This window comes from Nasonia vitripennis (assembly GCF_009193385.2).
Source record: "Nasonia vitripennis strain AsymCx chromosome 4 unlocalized genomic scaffold, Nvit_psr_1.1 chr4_random0007, whole genome shotgun sequence".
In the NCBI taxonomy this organism is placed as follows: domain Eukaryota; kingdom Metazoa; phylum Arthropoda; class Insecta; order Hymenoptera; family Pteromalidae; genus Nasonia; species Nasonia vitripennis.
Window position 1 is genome coordinate 3,510,180 of NW_022279643.1, and position 16,744 is coordinate 3,526,923.

Here is a 16,744-nt window from a genome sequence, read left to right on the forward strand (position 1 = left end):
TTGCAGCTCCACATCGTCGATCAAGACGGTCATTTAGTTAATTTTCGTGGCGAAGTCATAACAATTAGATTACACATCAAATTAGTCTGAGCATTATGGGTATTGTGTACAATACTAAAGTAGGTAAAGGTTATAATAGTAACTTACCATGCCGTCGAGCAGCCAGTCATCGACGAGTGCTCAAAGCGCTAACACGTTAAAACATACAGTTTCTAAGAAGTCTAGGTTTAAGAGTTGTCCTTGGAAAAAAAATAAGTTGCGTAATATTTTGCTGCTTTCAGCGAAATGGAAGAGGTGCTAAGCATACAGTCACCTGTCATATTTGACGAATCTGTTGCGCATTACGAGATTCATGCGCATCAGCCCTATACTTTTTCGAATTTCAATAACAGCCATGAAATTCGCATTGGTATACAACATCAAGATCTATGTGTACTGCCTTCGCGCAGTTCACTACATATATGCGGAAAATTACAAAGACCAGATGGCACTGCCATCAAGAGCACACGATTTGTAAACAACGCCGTATGTCATCTATTTGAGGAAATTCGTTACGAACTTAACACCATAGATATTGATCGATGCCAGAATGTGGGTTTGACAAGTCTCATGAAAGGATTCGTATCATTCAACCCTAGTCAGAGCTCAGCGATGGAAAATGCAGGCTGACTCGACATCGCAGAGACTCAATGGATTGATGATAATGGCTACTTTGACGTATCAATTCCACTTGGTATGATCCTGGGTTTTGCCGAAGATTATCGCAAAATTGTTGTGAATGCCAAACATGAGCTTATTCTCACAAGATCAAATTCTGATGTGAATTCTATTGTGCAGACGTAAGTAGTTGTGGCCGGTGCAAATGTTTATGAGGATTACCATGTTGAAATCGCCAAAATTGAATGGCTAATGCCATACGTAGTGCTCTCGAATAAACATAAAATTAAATTGCTCAATCATCTTCAAAAGGATAGACCTGTCACCATGAGTTTTCGTAGCTGGGAAATATACGAGTATCCGTTGTTGCCCAGTACATCGAAACACGTATGGACTGTAAAGATTGCCAATCAGCTGGAGAAGCCGCGTTTTGTTATTCTCGGCTTCCAGACAAATCACAAAGGACGAAAAACAGCCAATGCTAGTCGCTTTGATCATTATAATATTAGCAACGTTACACTTTTTCTCAACTCTCAACACTATCCCTATGGAAATCTCAATCTCAATATTACTAATAATCAGTATTCTCTACTCTACGATATGTATGCCAACTTTCAAAATGCGTACTATAACAAAGAGGTAGAACCAATGCTGAAAAAAGCCGACTATCTGTCGTATGCGCCTCTCATTGTCATTGACTGCTCAAAACAAAATGAAGCAAGCATCAGTTGATGTACGTTTCGAATTTGAGGCTAGGGCAAATATTCCAGTTGGCACCTCTGCATACTGTCTCATCCTACACGATCGTATAGTCGAATACAACCCTATGAGTTGAGATGTTAAAAAAATCGTTTAAAGGGTGGTGGGAGAAGATGGTATAAATTGAGCAGCAGCCTGTGGTAGGCAGTCAGTTAAAATGGAGTACGTGCTCGATGTGCAAGGATTCAGAAAGCCTGTGAACGAATTTGTCGTCAAGGAACTTGCCATAGTTCCACTCAACGCTCAACTCAAGACGTTGGAGTTTTTTTTCAAGCCGCCTACACCGTGGCGCAGACTCACAGCCAAGTATAAGTCTGAAAATCTCTGGTTGGAACGCAATTATCACGGATTATCATAGAGTTTGGGAGATCTGGCCTACGAGGAGCTGGAAAATGTCTTGAAAACTGTTCTACATGATGCGAGTGTTGTGTATGTAAAAGGAGCCGAGAAGAAGCAATGGCTCGAGAAGTTCAATTTTCGCGTACTTGATATGGGTGAAATGGGCTTCCCCTCGTTACAGAGGTTGAAATATGATATTTTGGAGCCACTGTACCCACACCATAAGTTAGCGTTCAAGGCAAACTGCGCACACAGAAATGTATTGTTGCTGAAAAAGTTTTATCACGACAATACGCCATCTTTTGAGAGATCTCTCAGAGAATTTTATCGCACAGAGCACCTGTAATTTATGACTCCGAGAGATATTGTATATTTACCACAAGAATTCCTCATAACATTTACCACCAATAGCATCGAGACAGGTTGGGATAAGCTGCCAGAGCACCTAAAGCAGGACTCAGAGATTTTGGAATGTCTACGCTGTCGAGAGCACAATTCCATTGAGAGTGGAGTTCCACCTTTAAAAAGAGATTGTGTGCAGTGTAAACTGAATGCTCAAAATAAATAGCAACATGAAGAAGGAGGTGCATTTGAAGTATGCATATAAAAAGGCACGTCGTGGAGAGTGGGAGCAAACAGCCCGAGATCGAGAGTGTTTCAAATTAAGGATTGAAAGAACGGGAAAAATTATTGTGCCAGTACTTGTGAAAAAACTTGAGATGTTGTCTATAAAATAAATGTATTTATTTTAATTGTGACTACTATTTTATAAACCTTTACCTAATCCCTCTACATGCTGTAAAATAAGCCAAAAATATATATATATATAAATATAGAGAGCGTATTATACTTCTTGAATCATTTACGTTTTAGATACAATAGTATATTACGATACAAGTAGCAAAAATAGTCCATTACACGGTGAAATGATGGACTATTTATACCACGGATAGGCGTGACAGCGGATTTATGCCACCCAGTGCTATAAAAGATTTTAAACGATTAAAAAACCAAAATTTAAAAATTTGAAGTCGAAATTTAAATTATGATTTTTTTAATTTTAAGTCAAAATTAAAATTAAAAAAATCATAATTTAAATTTAAATAGCATTCGCTTTTCTTTTTATAAGGGCAGCGAAACAAGCGAAAATCCCGTTTGATGCCCCGAAGCACGTACGATATTCTGAAAGGTAGTGTTTTATTTCATGTAAATAAGTTTTATTATACACGCACTTATTATTCAGAAAAATAATTCGTAGAAAATGAATCATCTTGAAAAATAATTGAGGGTGTATGTCTGATTCATACTATGTGAAATGTACGCACGAATTTTCTAGAGTATACGCAATCCGACACCCCCGACTGATGTCTGCGCATCGCGATCAACATATACATAGCTGTATTTAATATAAGCAATAATGGATCGTCTTAAAAAATAAGCGTGAAACTAGAAACCCTTTGATATTAGCCGCTGCGATACAAAGTCATCGAGCTAATTCATAGCGCGCATAAAGAAAGAATAACAGGTGTAATGTGATCCGCGAGTTGACGAAAAGATGCGACAAGTTGCACGTCGGCCGGTGACGTCAGCCTGACTAGAATATTCCACGCATTGACTCGACCTTGAGCGCGGACTCTTGGAGCACCGGAGTTTACCGCCCTGAGCCCCAACGAGCCTCCCGGGTACCCTGCAGTGACCTTCTTTATCGATTCTCACCTGCACAGGTGAGTGGCTTCACCTGCACAGAGGGGCGGCAGGCCTAGCGATGACGTCAAAAGCTTCTAGAACATTCCATGAGGGCGGGGCATATTCTCACCTGCACAGGTGAGCTAAGGGTGGCGTGGTGGGGGACTCCCGTATCCGCGTTGTTTATCTACTCGCGAGAGCGTCAAATTCGTTTCGGCATCGATCCAGAGCAGTGTGATTCGAAGCCTAGCCTCTATTCGCGTGTAGCTTTTTTATATTGCCTGTAGTAATCGCTGTAATTTAAATTATAATTGTTAGTGAATCACTCGGGTGTGATTCCTCCCTTATTTCCATAACTCGTGTAAATAAAGTGCCTGTAATTCCGTGTGGACGAGACACAAGCGTGCTGTCATCGCATAGCGAATCTTCGCTATAGGTTCCGGTCGCAACGACTCGACGAGTCGTCTCGAATCGTTCACGGGGCGAGGGCTGGACCCGTTCCCGAGACGTCGGGGCCCTGTGACGTGCTGGGCGTTGCCATCCCGGGATATCTCCATCTTCTCGACCGACAACCTACCCAGAAGAGAGGGTGGTCCGTCGCGTACAGCGCACTGATATTTGCGATTTGCGGCGTTATTGTAGGGGCTGATCCCTGAAATATTAGGTAAGCGAGCGCTCTATAAATATAAGGATTGATTATCCACTGCGTAAGTTAAATTAGATAATAAGTTTTGATTTTTGTATTTTATGCTTATATATATATATATATATATATATATATATATATATATATATAAGCATAAAATACATTAATGGATATATATATATATATATCCATTAATTTTCTTGATAAATAAATAATTTCTATTTCACTAGCTTGCTTAGGCTTTTCCCTTTGTTCCGTGAGGGTTTTTATGCCTAAGCAAGTTACTCTTTTATATTTAGATTAATCGCGAAATTGCTGCATTTTTTATTTAAGGACCCGACTACTCATTCCTTTTCCCACTTCCTTCATAAATGCAATTTGACTGTTTTTAGTGCCTAATATACTATTTTGAATTTTCGACCAGGCGCGCAGAACAAACATGGCGACACTTGTCTAGCTAGCTCCACGGACTTAGTATAGAGGGACGGTGCGTTTACGCCGAAAAAAGAGTCCAAAAATGAGAGGAAGCTCTTCCCACTTTTTCGCCGTTTTTGCGTTCGGTTGGCATACATCGAAAGATGGCTCGTGTCGGTGTTCTCGACACAAGTAAGCGCTGCTTGTATACATGTGCCTAGACACTGCTTTTTGTTTGGAGCTCCGGGCTCCTGCTTTCCGCGTGAACGTAAGTGGATACGCTGCCTTAACGTATTCAATGAAAAATACTTATTTAATAACAAATTTCCATTGATGTTTGATAACAAAATTCTATATTTCAATAGCATATACACAAAAAAGTATGAACAAATTATAATTTGTATTAACTTCATATATTATCGACAAACATTTAAATAGGTATACTTGCTACTATGATTATCGAATAAAGCAATATTCATTATATTATGTGTGTGGCGATATTATTATATGTGTGTGTATATACACACATATACTGAGAAAAACGATACAATAAAGATCAAAATAACTTGAATAAAAATTACTATAATCTTGAGTAATGGCGGGACATACTCGCTCTATGAGATATTTTATTATAAGTTTATTTTTTTTCACATCCTCGGTCATAATGTATTATTCGCTGGTATTATTTATTGATTTCCGTTAAATTATTATCAATGTTAACTTACAAGTAAACGTGAATAATATATCAGATCTGAAATTCGTTACATAACAGTTCTGTTTAGGTAAGTGGTCAGCGCGCTCGACTTCCATACCATAGGTCCAGGTCCGATTTCCGTCGCCGCAAAAAAATTCTATCTTTAATTTCTTTCTTTCACTATATAATATTAAATAAAATAACAATAATAATAAAATAATAATATCCAAAAAGCGTGTAAAATGGATAAACCAAGAAAAAAATTAAATTTTTTTAAATTTTATCTCAGTACAAAAATTACTATATAATATACTATATAATATAGTAATTTTTATAACAGTGCAAGTATGTCCCGCTATTACTTAAGATTATAGCAATTTTTACTCGAGTTATTTTAATTTTTATTATATAATTTTTCTCAGTGTATAATAATAATATATCGCTTTAACCAAATTTAATGTATGCGTTTCAATGTATAATCAGTGGATAATAAAATGCCAAAATATAAAAATATACTTAAGTTGCTTTGAAGATCTATTCGATTTCATGCAAACGTAACTGCACTGCATTGATAAATATACTTATTAAAATTTGCATAATGCATATAGTTGCAACTTTTCCGATTAAAAAAATCTAAACAAAAATAGAAAAATATCTCATTATTCAAGTAGGCATTACTTAAAATACCTAAAAAATGCGGGCAGCACAATTTGTTCGATTTTTAAGCGTTTTTTTAATAAAAATTTTCCTGTGATGCGATTATCTCGGAAAGATAATAAATCGGGCTAAAAATTTGTGTGCGAACTCCCCTCGTAATACTAAGCTGACAGATTTATTGTGGGCTTGATTCTGCACGAATACGCAGAATGCGGTCACCTCCAAAAATCGCTAAAAACGGTTTTTTAGCTCTAAGTCGAATTCTAAGCATTCTATAAAAAAAAAAAGTTAAATGGAAAAGTTGTAGACATGTTTAAAATACAACTTTTTCCCGTTAACATCAAATCATGAAAATGTTTAGAACTCGAGTTTACAGCCCAAAATCGATTTTTACAGCTAAAAACCAATTATTTACCATAAAACATTACCGATTTATGTTTTACATGAAAATGTTAAATATAAAAGTTGTAATCATATTCAAAATACAACTTTTTACCGTGGCAAACATTTTTTTTAACACTTTTTGACATACACAACCCTAAAAGCGATTGATACATAAATTCAATAATAATTTCGGTGCAACATGCCCCATCCAACCCAATTATTTTCAGCAATTTTCCTATATTATTAAAAGCTGAAAGTTTTATTTTGGCTTTTATCTCATACATATATAAAAAATTAAACCACTTTTTTAATTAAATTATAAAAAATGCATAATTTAGGAAATACGTAATCGCCGAATACAATCCGTGTAACATCATATAACGACGTACACTATATTAATTAAATCTTTTAAGCTGAATCAGTACAATTCACTTTCAAAATTCAAGTGTATATACTGAACTAGAAAAACCTAAACTCAATAAAGAAAATTGCTTAGATTGAAGAAAAGCTCCTAGTAGCTTACTACATCCCTCTAAACTATGCTAAATACCTAAACAATCAATTTCTAATATTCTAATTGAAATGCTACCAAAGAAATATCATCCTTTTGTTTACTTCCTCTTGAAAACTGCGATACAAAAGATTGTATTATTTATCTGAAATTACAATAGAATAAAATTAAAATAAGATATATTTTAAGAATATCTACAAACAAAAATAAATAATTGATACAAATACAAATAAGTTACTAATTTTCCAGTAGTTTTGATGATAGTGTTGATGACCGCCAGAAGAATACCAATCAAAACTTTGACAACAATATTGAAAAAAAAAGGATAATACTGTATAAGCACCGGCAGGCATTACGAACGCGAAGTGCAAGCGTCGGGCGGCGTGGAGAGCGTCAGCGGTCGTGCCTTATGCGCAAACGGCGGCAAGCTAACGCGGCCGTAGGGCCGCGTGTGGCGCGCTAGTTTCACCCCCGCATCCCTATTTCCACCCTTAAAATGGGGAAGGATCGCAGCAAGGTTATCAAGTTCGAAATGACTCGAAAACCACTTACGAATATTTTTTCACCGTTTTTTTTAAATTATTTTAGAGCCCCGTTCTATAATTTTCACCCCCAACATAAAAAATGATGATCAAGTGGATGTAGCTGTAGCTCCCTGCAAAATTTACTTATCACGCACCGTTCTAAAGTGTGATGGAATGAAATGATGATCAAGTGTACTATAATTTCCTTTAATGTATTAGAACGTCATACAAACACCATAAGTACAATGAAACGGGCATGGAAAGTTACATAATAATTATCTTGAGAGTTGTTCCTCGCTTCATTACGATTAAATATAATAAACTTGACTTTGTTTAATTGATCTCAGTTCTTTTCTACCTGTAATTTCGTTGCGAAATGTATCAAACTCGTCTAACCTTTTACTTTTTTAGAAGTTAATTTTTTTTAGAGCTCTCAATTTTTCGGCAATATTGCCTAAAGGTCCCATCAGCAGGTTTGGCAGATTTAAAAATATGGTAGGAAGATTATATAATCTTCTGGATACTGTCCAGCAATATTGCTGTTAGTGATAATGTCCGTTTTTAGATTGCATTTTCAAATAACACTATGTATCTTACGGCACTATCGTCTGAAGATTGTTTGCAATATTATGTCAATATTGTAAAAAAAGGTAAAAAAACATTAAATAGAAAAAATTTGGTTTAATTTTTCTGGAGGAAAATTTAATTGAACATTTTCATCAGTTTGATCTACACATTCTTCAGTTGCATAATCTATACTATAATATGTTTTCATTTCACCATCAAGTAAATTTAGTATTTTATTATTAATATGATAAATATCTTCAGTATGAGGAGCTAATATAACACAATTATTATTACAGTCAGAATCATTTATATTATAATAAGAGGATTAATTTTTCCATCTCCAATTTCTAACAAAAACGATGAAAATTCTTTGTTTTCTGAGCGTATATTTTTGTGTAATTTCATTATACGAAAAAGAGGCCAAAGTGTCGAATATTTTATTGTGTCTTTGATTATTGAAGTTCTAAAACCATGTTTCATTACTGGTAATATTTGTCGAAAATCACCTCCTAAAATAATTAATTTTCCGCCAAAGGATGAATCATTATTACATACATCTCTCAAAGTATTATTAACTATCTCTAAAGCTTTCTTTGGAATCATTGAAGCTTCATCCCAAATAATTACATCTGCATCTCGCAATTTTCTTTTATCTGATTCTAATTTCAAAAATGCAATGTCTGTATTGTCTAAATCAATAGGAAGTCTGAAAGTTCTATGACTTGCACACCTTTAGGTAATAAAATACAAGCTATACCAGTCCAAGCCATTGATAATATATTTTTTTCTTCGGATGCAAAATAATATATTAATGTTTTATATAAAAAGGTTTTACCAGAGCCACCTGGACCATCTATGAAATAAATTTTATTATTTTTATTAATAATTTCATCAAAAATATATTTTTGGTCCGAGTTTAATTGGTTATACATTGTCACGGGGCAACTGGACTTTAGCGCGACAGACGAGAAGATGCTGTCGCGTCACCGAGGGGGATTACTCACTCTTTTATCTCCGCACGGCTATCCCTCGATGATGCTGAAGTCGGCGACGGACGTTAGCCGTCGGTGCAATGCCGACTTCGTACTGTGCAGCCGGGTTGCCTCGGTGTACCCCTGGCGAGGTTCAGTACCCAGTTTCCAACGTCGTATTCCATGCCGTTCAACATTATCTTGGTTTCTTCTGATTTTTTTTTCCTATGCGCACGCATTAGCAACAAGTATTGCTCGCTCGAGGCGATCGCGTGCGTGTATGTGTTTCGCAATTCCTAACTATGCATTACGCTCGCTTAGGCCGTTGTGTGTCGGTGCGACAGGTAGCAGGCGGTAAGAAAAAAAAAAGAAAACAAAAAGATGACACAAATCTCGCTTATCTTGTCGCTCGCTAAATTCACAACCAAAGAAAAAAAAATAAATTGATTTTGTGGTTGTCGACCCCGCGTGGAGCCACTCGATAATCCGACCGGTGACACTGCCACTCCTGTTGTTATTTTACAGAAATTCTTACAATTTTTCCTATGCTGTAAACCCGAAAATGCCTAACTAACACACTCTCTCGACACCCCGCTTTGTGTGTGAGTACGATCGCCCCCCGCGCTCGACGGCCAAAATTTAAATTTCTAACCTGCTCGCCGTCCTGCACGGCGAGTCGTCGCCTGTTTATAGCAGGCGTATTTACTTTTGGCGCGCGCAACTTCGAACCGTTGTGTGCCTCTCTGAAGCCCTGTTTATGCCGACGCGGCAAGCTCGACTCGAGTATCGAGCCCCCGGTGCTTTCGGTCCGGTTATTCAACCCAGAAAATTCGTGAAAAATAAAAGAATTAATTGCGACGTCTCGTCGCGTAGGCCTGACACTAGGCCCACCTCAACTTGTCGCGAAACACCGAGAGGAGCCCCCCCTCCGAGTCCTATGCGATCGCGCTCACACAGCACAGATTATGGCACGCGCCGTTACTGCGCTAGCCCGCGCGCGATGTAAACAAACGCTGTTTACGTCCGCGCCGCTCGCTCGCTCGCCGCCGTCCTCTCGCCGCTGCTCGCTGCGCGTCGTGTACGCTGTTGCTACGCGCCGCGACGAATTCGGCTCGACCGAATATTATCTGAATGCTTATCCGCGTACCTGACTTTCCTTGTTTTTACGTACGCTTATGCGTGCTTTGCGCCCCTCTGACCTCTACACGTTGAGGCGCCAGTTTGTCACGGGGCAACTGGGCTTTAGCGCGACAGTCGCGAAGATGCTGTCACGTCAACGAGGTGGATTACTCACTCTTTTATCTCCGCACGGCTATCCCTCGATGATGCTGAAGTCGGCGGCGGACGTTAGCCGTCGGTGCAATGCCGACTCCGTACTGTGTAGCCGGGTTGCCTCGGTGTACAACTGCGCGGCGTGCGAAGCTCGCCGCGCTTTCTTCGCGTATATAGTCTCCGGCCAGGCGCGCGCTCTGTAGCCGCGCCGCGATGTAACCGGCTTTACTCTACCGGGTTCGTCTGAAGAACGTAATAGGTTTACGGAAGAAACAGACATGCGTTCGTGTTCAAAAGTAAGATGTCTATATTCACTCAAGATGTTAATACAATGTGACGCGTGTCGCGAGAGGACGAGTTCGCACTCGCGGCTCGCACTGGAGACGAGCCAACGACTCGGTGGCAGCGAACCTCGGCCTCAGCGTCTATAGCCGATTGGGTGATCTATAAATCGCGCAGTAGCTAATGTTACGGACTTACAGTTTCGTTGCGCGCGTTGGTTGCTCGGTCGCCGCGTATCCGTCGGCTGACGACGGGGAAAGTCCTGGATGTCCGGGAGGCGTCCCTCCTGGCTGAAACAGTGACGTGCTGGGGTACCCCGGGTGCTCGAGGTGATGGTAGCTCGGGTGTTCTCCTCCAGCGGATGGTCCTGGTCGTCACTGCTTTCTCTCGTCTCGGAGGCACGGAAAATCGCGGGTGGTATACCGGTAAAAAGTCGCACGTCTAGACTGTACTAGCGCTTTTGCCTATCAGTCTCGCGCGCTGATTCCGCGCGCGCTTCCCTTTATAAGTATTATATTTAATGTTTTCATATGTTAACAAATCTTCAAAACATATAGGGCCTTTCACATAGTTTAAAGTTAATTTTAAAAAAAATCGTTCACTATCTTTTGGTGAAATAATACATAATCTACCTATTGCATTGTTTTTTTTTATTGTTTTTTCGTTTTATCCAAGTTTTAGTACTTTTATTAAACACATAAAATTCAGGCAAATTTATATATTTTAAAGTTTTAGCAAAATTATCTATTTTATTTAATTCAAACCAGGCAGTCAAAGTTGTTTTCCAATAATTTAATGCTTCCTTTTCTTTATTTTCTTGGTAAACAATTTTTTGTTGATTATGAGTATGAATGGCTAAACGTTCAACTTTATTACTTCTACCGCATATAGCAAATCTTTGTAATCTCCATGCAGCTTCCATAGCGCTTAAATATCGTCCATCTACATATTCTGCTAATTCATACGTGATTTCATCATTTTTATCATTAATATCAGTATTTTTATCATCATTATCATTTACTTTGTTCATTTACAATAAGCTCTATCACTACCTTTATGTATATGTATATAAATAATCATAAATATACTTAATACTTTGAATAGTTGCACAATATTTAACATTTATATTTTAGTAATAAAAATTTGTTATATGGTACAACTATATAGAGTTATCCACAGGAATTTTTTTAACTTCTGTGTTTTTTTTAATAAATATGATTATCTTTGTTATTATCCCGTCTTCTATATAATGGATATCCATTATTTTGAAATGTTGTTTCTTGTTGTAAATGTTTAGGAAATTTTTTTGTACAATTATCATTTTTATAGTATACTGAATTTTTATTATGCGGTCCGTGCAACATATGTTTTAGAACTAATTTTTGTAATATTTTATCATCAGTGGGTATTTCAGCGCATATATATTTATCGATATCATTTGGTATCATTATTTTATTGTTAGGATGAAGAGTTAAAAGAATATGTGCATGAGGTAAACCCCTTTTCTGAAATTCAATTGTATATACTACGTAGGCTATAACTTTACAAAAAAGTTCATTTTTTGTAATATCATTTAAAATACTCAAAAATTTAGTATGAAATAATCTTACTGAGATATTTGGTATATCATTTGGTGTAGTACCTGGCGTAACAAATCAGGTCTACCTTTATTTCTTATAATTGCCATTGCATCTTGGTAATGTTGTTGCATATATTTTGGACTACCCATATACGTTGCTGGTAAAATAAAAAGGTTACCTAATCTTTCTTTGTTTTCAAATGTTTTGTATCATTCGAAGCACTAGCAGTTACATGATCTAATAATCCTTGATAACATTCTATACGTAATTGTTTTTGATTCTGTCTAAAAAAATTCATTCTGTTACTTTCTATCATTACATAAACATGTATAAATAATTGTTGAGTCAACCTTCCAGAATATAATCAGAGATTAGAGGAGAGATTGCCGATGCCGTGTTAAAAATGCGTGGCGAATTCGATCATGACGCCACTTGCGGCCTGCGATCGAACTATACGCATCTAGAAAAGGAGCGTAGGGGAAGTATACGCATCCAGCGGCAGTGGAGGAGAAGGGAGAGGCGCTATATATTCTTAGGTCCACCGCGCCTGACGCGGCGGAGGAAAAGTGACAAACGGCGACTGTCGAATTTGCGCATCCACACCTCGCGGTAGTTTCAACCAACGCCAAATAACTATTCGGGCATATTATTGGACTAAAAAGAATGTTTAAACAACAACATAAGTGTAAAAAAATTTGAATCTAAAACTTTTGAAAACTCATGATTAAAAACTTTAACTTTTTAGAGGGATTATGGTTAAACCGACACAAACAAGTTAAGCTTAAGCTTAAACAAAGCTAAATTAAACTAATAAGCCACCCCAGCCTCCCGATAAACATACGCTACTTTCAGTTTTCATATGCCAACGATGATCGTGGTGGCGCGGTCTACGTTGTTGCTTGGTATTCTTATGCACTCGGGTTCGAGTCCAAGTCTCAGCAAATTTTTTTTTCCTACTTGCTGATAAAATATATAGTATACAATAATAACGCAATATGCCATTCTACTTCTGCAATTATATTTCAATTTAGGTAAGTATACGGTACAGTGGGCACCTGCAATGTATAACTACCATTATTTATAGTTTTTACGTAAAGAAAAAATACAATTTTAAATAAATTTAAATTATCTTATTAGTACGATAACGTTTTATTAATTACATTGATATTAAAAAAAAAAAATTATTAGTTTGTATTCCTAAAATTCAAGAAGTTTCATTGTATACTTTTTTTCATAAACGATTAAGAAGTAAATTATACCTATATTTATTGCAGGCCCACCGTATACTTAACTAAATTGAAATATAATTGCAGAAGCAGAATGGCATATTGCCTTATTATTGTATACTGTATATTTTATCAGCAAGTAGAAAAAAAAAGATTTGCTGAGACTCGGACTCGAACCCGAGTGCATAAAAATACCAAGCAACAACGTAGACCGTGCCGCCACAATCATCGTTGATGGAGAAAAACTGAAAGTAGCATATGTTTATCGGGAGGCTGGGGTGGCTTGTTAGTTTAATTTAGCTTTGTTTAAGCTTAAGCTTAACGTGTTTGTGTTGGTTTAACCATAATCCGTCTAAAAAATTAAAGTTTTTAATTATGAGGGTTGATTTCATAAAGACGATCATGGCCACTGGCATTAAGGGCTTAGAGTTTAGTCTGTAATAGAGTTTATCGGTGATTGTTTATAAATATATCATTGTTTATGAATCATATTCACCGCGTAAGCCCGAATCCTTGACAGTTACCGCCGCTTATATTATTTCTCCTCTATGCTCTGCCGCGCCGCGATGTGATTGTGTACTCTCTACTTCCCCCTTCGCCGCTGCTGCTGGTTGGGAAGCTAGTTGCGTACGGCCGCCCCTACTTCTCCTCCGCTGCTTCTAGATGCGTATAGTTCGGAGCGAAAACCGCAGGGCGGCGCTAGCTTACGACTGCATATCGCACGGCCCGCTTTCGCCCATGCTCATCGGCAATCTCTCCTCTCATCTCTGATATAATAATGGGTTAAATTCTTTTTCATGTGATCTATAAGCTAATCTATATGAATAGTATTGTAATAATGCGAGGTTTTTTCCAGTAGAATCCGGTTTTTTATAATAACCAATACTCCATCCTAAATCTCCAGATGGAAATAATAACGGGAAAAACCATAGGATCAACATGATGCGATAATTTATTTAAATATGTAAGCGTTTCTCCACTTTCTATATCATCATTTTTAGGATAAATACAAATATCATAATTATCAGGCACATATTTAGATGTTAATAGTTTATTATAACAATGTTGATGTTTACTATTTTTTCGCATGAAATATAATTTATAATTAGGAAGTTTTTGTAAATATGAAAGTTCATGCAAATATTTATAATTTTTGGCATAAGGATTTTTATTCATTATATTAGCTAAAATTTATAAATGACTTTTAATTACATTTTTATGTGTTTTTAATCTTTTTTCATCAGCAGAGAAAACAAAAACGTGCTTTTCTATGTACCTCATAGGTGGTGTGGAAAAAATAGAACTTTTAATGTAATAATGAATATCACTAATGAAGATAGCATAACTAAGGGGTGGCTGAGGGGGGAAAGAGGGGGGCATTGAGGGGGGTGAGAGGAGGTAAAGGGGTCCTTATGAGTAAAAAATAACACGTTTTTTGAATCATTTTAACGTTATTTTGAGGAGGGTCTGAGGAGGGGCTGAGGGGTGGCGTGGGGGGGGGGGCGAGGGGGCTGATTCTAACCTCGGGTCAAAACAGATATATAATATAGATAGATATATATATATATATATATATATATATATATATATATATATATATATTAGGTATATTTAACTAATTTGAAGCATCTATTTGAGGTTACATTCAATACTTACCTGAAACTTCATAATGTATTTACTGCAAATTTTGGATTTTTTTGCAATGCTTTCATTTTTCACTAATGATTTACCTTCTTACTTTAGTATGACAAACTATACAAATCTCGTATAAATTTTTAACTATACGTGGAGTCTTAGTAATGCACATCAGAAAGTTATTAAAAGGGCAGCAAGCCCTTGACTTTCCACTTTGTGAATTTTCTTCTACCAGAAAATTAACTGTCTCATTAACGATCCTTGTTTTCTCCAAGGGATCGTATGTTAATTCTCCTAGTTTAGCAAATAATCAAAAAATGTTCTCACTGCAGCACCTTAATCAATGGAAAATCTGATCGATAACTTTCGCATCAAATAAGAAGCAAGCAAACTGCTAGAAAGTGATCAAAACATAACCTCTCAGATAATAACATTTGCGGGCTCGGATTAAGCCGAGCCGCACCATAGGGTGTATTTGCGCGCGAGATTTGAATCAAGAGTATCTTGTGTATGAAAGATTGTGTGTCATGATGCTATTTTGTAAGTCAACGGGGTAAAATTATTAATAAAACTCAACTTATAAAATAAATAAATATTATATTATATTATTATAATTTATTAGGTGCCGAAAGAAAAAAAAAGTTCGTACAGACATACACGAACGGATAAGGCAATAATTGCGTATGAATTAAGGTGCGCAAAGGCCAAATCCAAGTATCAAGAATTACGATTAAAGGCATTTGAGGAATGGTACCAAAACAAAAATTTTGAGGCTATGGATTTTTGGAGTGGATCCAAGAAGGTGAAGAAGAATTTAGCAGATCAGAAAAAAGATTAAAGAGAAAAAGAATTTTTACGTGTTCTTACGCATTCAATTTATCCGCTACTTTGCAGGCCTAACAGCCGTCATTGTCTCCGCGGCGTACTCATCTCGTTATCATAAGTCTCTGCCGGAGGCATTATTATGAAAAATAATGCCGTACCTGACCTCGAAAATCGCGTATTCCTGTGGCTCGCTTATCGGGCGTTCACGATACCTTGGCACGTATTCTCAGTAATCTGACCTACGCAGGTTTGAAAAAGACGAAAAACCGTAGAAAACACCGCAGAGAGAGAGTCCTGACGCAGGTCCTGCTATGGTCCGAAATATCGGTTCGTGGGCTGCCGATGACGCGAGATTACGGCACTCTTACAAAAATTGAACTCGCAGCTCTCCTATATGTGTGAGTGCGTTCCTATACGCCTCCATATATTAGCTCAAGAAAAAAGGCGAATTTTACACTTACAGTAATTACTTAAGCAATTGCTTAAGTAAGTGCTTAAGTAACTACTGAGATTCAATAAGATTTTACCGAAAAATTTTTGAAGAAATTACTCAAGAAGTTACTCAAGCATTTACTTAAAGAATTACTCATTGAATGAAAATTTTAAAAAGTAATAACTCAAAAAATTGCTTAAGTAATTTCTAGGACATAGGTATGTTAAATTCTTTATTTCTTAATTTCATGAGTAATTACTTCTGCTATGGCTTGAGCAATGGCCTAAGTAAGATCTCAAGGCATGATCAAGCTCCAATTGTTCTTTCGAACGCATCTCTGATTGGTGGAAATGTTTTCATATTCTTGCTCCTCATCGGTGGGTGATGTGTCGTCGAGGCGGAATTATCATGACTCAAATATATGAGGGAATAAGAAGCCACTTTAGTCCTGCTTTTTAGGTCAATAAAGTGACATTTATATGAAAGGCCTAAATAATAGTATATTGTGTACTAAAGGCGTAAAGTAAGTTTTTTTAGTCAGAGTGTAGAGTTTAAAGTACGAGTTGAAGGCAAGGTAGCACGAGCCAAAGACGAATACTGCCACACGAGGTCGAAAAGCGTACGTAGCCCTTGGTGCACACCATACTTTTTCTTACGCATGTATGGGTTTTTGCGTTTTTTG

The 16,744-nt window shown here is 37.1% G+C and overlaps 1 protein-coding gene across 3 annotated transcripts in view; it reads left to right on the forward strand.

Moving 5' to 3' along the window:
* Positions 1-16,744, forward strand: part of LOC107981507 — a 204,044-nt gene that overhangs the window by 6,804 nt on the left and 180,496 nt on the right. For 2 of the 3 annotated variants that reach the window (XM_031930018.2, XM_031930019.2), the window contains exon 1: positions 13,925-14,133. The exons of the other annotated variant lie outside the window; for it this stretch is intronic. The gene's annotated coding sequence lies outside the window, so the exon portion shown is untranslated. Of the gene's footprint in view, positions 1-13,924; positions 14,134-16,744 lie in introns of those variants that run through there. 3 annotated transcript variants of the gene reach the window in all.